Source organism: Cebus imitator, unplaced genomic scaffold (genome assembly GCF_001604975.1).
Source record: "Cebus imitator isolate Cc_AM_T3 unplaced genomic scaffold, Cebus_imitator-1.0 Scaffold436, whole genome shotgun sequence".
NCBI lineage: Eukaryota > Metazoa > Chordata > Mammalia > Primates > Cebidae > Cebus > Cebus imitator.
This window is the reverse complement of record NW_016107751.1, coordinates 1,424,130-1,427,399: the sequence shown is the minus strand read 5'-3', so window position 1 is coordinate 1,427,399 and position 3,270 is coordinate 1,424,130. Positions and strand designations below refer to the sequence as shown.

Genomic DNA, 3,270 nt, shown 5'->3' with positions numbered 1-3,270 from the left:
AATTGAGACGAGGAAATGAAAGGAAATTAAATTCTTGTCTCCTATAGTATGAAGCGCACGAAAATAGCTGTTTTGCTTTCCTTTTGCTTTAAAACAAATTACCACAAATTGAGTAGTTTCATTAACACAAATTTAGTTTTTTATAATTCTAGAGGTTAGAAGTACAAACCTTCAACCAAGGTGTGCTGCAGGGCTGTGCTCTTTTCCGAAGGTTGTAGGGAAAATTCTTTCCTTGCTTTTTTCAGCTTCTAAAGCCTGCTCCCATCCCTTAGCTCACTGCCCCTTCCTCTAGCTTCAAAGCCAGCAACAACCAGGTGAGTCTTTCTCACAGCATATCACTTTGACACTGATTTATCTGCCTGCCCCTTCCACATTTAAGAGAACCTTGTGATTACATGAGGCCCACCTGGATAATTTAAGATAATCTCTTTAAGGCCTGCTGATTAGCAACTGCAATTCCATCTGCTAACTTAATTCCCGCTTGTCATGGAACATGTGGAAATTCACAGTTTCCAGTGATTAGGATGATTTGGGGCTCACTATTCTGCCTATTATGACATGTAAAACTGAAAATCAAAGGTGTTATTTTGAGGCCACACACTGTAGTTTACACCTGTAATCCCAGTACTTTGGGAGGCCAAGATGAGTGTATTACTTGAGGTCATGAGTTTGAGACCAGCCTGGCCAACATGGTGAAACCCCATCTCTACTAAAAATACAAAAATTAGCTGGCATGGTGGCATGCACCTGTAGTCACAGCTACTTGTGAGGCTCAGGTGGGAGAATCACTTGAACCCAAGAGGCAGAGATTTCAGTGTGCCAAGAGATGGGAATTATTTTGAAACAAAGATGTAAATAACAAAAGAATTAGCTGAAAATGGTTGCATCTACAGAGTCTGGGAAATGAGGAGAGGGGTAGCAGGGGACTATTGTATTTCATCCTAAAATTTGTAGAACTATTTGATTTTTTAAATATTTATAGAAGTTACTTTCATAAGATAAAAAATAAGTAATTATTTTGAAGCACTGCTCTCTTTCCTTCTATTTTTAGTACCCTTCAGCAGGATCCACAAAATAGGCTTCGGAAGTCATTGCCACAGATAAGAGTTTGTTTTTTTTTTTTTTAATAGCTTTTGAGGTACAAGTGGGTTTTGGTTACATGGATGAAAGTATAGTGGTGAAGTCTGAGATTTTACTGTACCCATTACCCGAGTAGTGTACATTATACTCAATGTGTAGTTTTCTATCCTTCAACTGCCTCCCACCTTCCCCACTTCTGAGTCTCCAATGTCCATTATACCACTCTGTATGTTTTTACATGCCCATAGCTTAGCTCCTACTTTTAAGTAAGAACATACAGTATTTGATTTTCCATTTCTGAGTGACTTCACTTAGAATAATGGCTTCCAGCACGACCCAAGTAACTGCAAAAGACACTATTTTTTCTTTTTTTGTATTATGCTGTCCTTTTAAATTTTAATAAAATAGATTAATTTCATATTAAATAGAGAGCAAGTCCATCCACTCATCCATGATAAAATTTTAGAAATATTTTTTATAAAATGTTTAGTATTTGATTGGAAATGAATCCAGTATAACATGACTTCTACAGATACAGCATTTCCATCCTCACTCCCATTCCTATTGAGAAATTTTAAAAATACAGAAAAGTACAAAAAATAAGACAAGATATCCATATACCACAATCCAGAATCAATGAGAATCTTCTTATATTTACTTGAAGTCCTTTTAAAGAGAAGTGGATGTTTATATAAAAAGCTCAAGACCCCTTTAACCGATACCCACCCCACCTCCCATACTCATTACTTTCCCTCCTCCACTCTCCACTCTTCACCGAGTGGACATTTTGGTCTTTGTCCGCGGAGGAAGCCTGAGAAAATGATGAGCAGATAAAGAGGCACCAAAACTTGGGAGGCAAGTTGATCCATCTCCAGTAAAGACTGAGGAAAAGAGCAAGAAAAGACTGAGGAAAAGAAGGACAAATACTTCCTCTGCTCTCAGACCTTCTTTCTTTGAAGGCCACCCCTTTTTGAAGTTTGGAGTTTGAAACACAACCTGGACTGAAGTCATGAGGGAGGTTGTGTAGGAAAGAATCATCAAGGGAATTAGTTGGGAACTTCTCTGCCACAGCTTACTTCTTATGGTATTAACCCCCTTTCAGTGTAAATGCCTTTGGTTTAAAACGTTTGTACCTTATCTGATACCAGAGTGTTCATACTGGAGAGAAACCCTATGAATTTTCTGAACGTGGGGGATCTTTTACTCACATGTCACATCTCATTGAACGTAGAAGTCATGCTGAAGAGAAACCCTGTGCTTCTAAGGAATATTGACAAGCCCTTAGCTAGATGACAAATCTCATTGAGAAGCAGAAGATTCATGCTGGTGAGAAACCAGTGAAGGTGAAAGTAGCAATACTTCATTGAATATTAGAAAATTTTTCTGGAGAGAGAGCATTCAATGTACTGAGTATGATAAAAACTTCCTCTCAAACCTTATCCCTTGATATGCATTTGGGTGATCATACACAGAGAAGCCTTATAAATGTAAGAGATGTGGAAATCTCTTAAGCCAAAAGTAAATCCTCATTCATCAAACAATTTCTATTGGAAAGAAACCTTGTGAATGTGGGTAAGCTTCCATTCAGATGTCACAGCTCAGCCAGCAGAGAATTTACAGTGGGGAAAACCACTATTTTTTCTTTTTATGGCTGAGTAGTATTCCATGGTGTATGTATACCACATTTTCTTGGTCGTATGTATACCACATTTCTTAGGTTGGTTACATGTCTTTGCAGTTGTGAATTGTGCTGTGATGAACATACATGTGTATGTTCTTTTTGAACATTGGCTTCTTTTCCTTTAGGTAGAGGCTCAGTATTAGGATTCCGGATTGAATGGTAGATCTACTTTCAATCCTTTAAGAAATGTCTATACTATTTTCCATAGAGATTGTACTAATTTACAATCCTACCAATGGTGTATCAGTTCCCTTTTCACCACATTCATGGCAACATTTATTGTTTTTTGACTTTTTATTAATAGCCATTCTGGCTAGGGTAAGATGGTATCTCATTGAGGTTTTAATTTATAACAAATAAGAGATTTCAGTGTGAAGATTTTGATTTGCAAGATGCATGTTTTTGACAGAAAAAAGCCCCTTGAGTCTGAGGGGAAGGTACAGAAGGAAGCTTGGCACCAGTGTGTTTTTTTCATTCAAACAGTCTAGCAAGAGCATGAGGATGAACTA

The 3,270-nt window shown here is 37.6% G+C and overlaps 1 long non-coding RNA gene across 1 annotated transcript; it reads left to right on the top strand.

Annotated features, from left to right (window-relative positions):
- The first annotated feature begins 668 nt into the window (after window positions 1-668).
- On the top strand, window positions 669-2,692 carry LOC108290519. Its single transcript, XR_001819603.2, has 3 exons — window positions 669-692; window positions 850-851; window positions 1,887-2,692. It is a non-coding gene; the product is annotated as an uncharacterized LOC108290519 (long non-coding RNA).
- The last annotated feature ends 578 nt before the right edge of the window (window positions 2,693-3,270 follow it).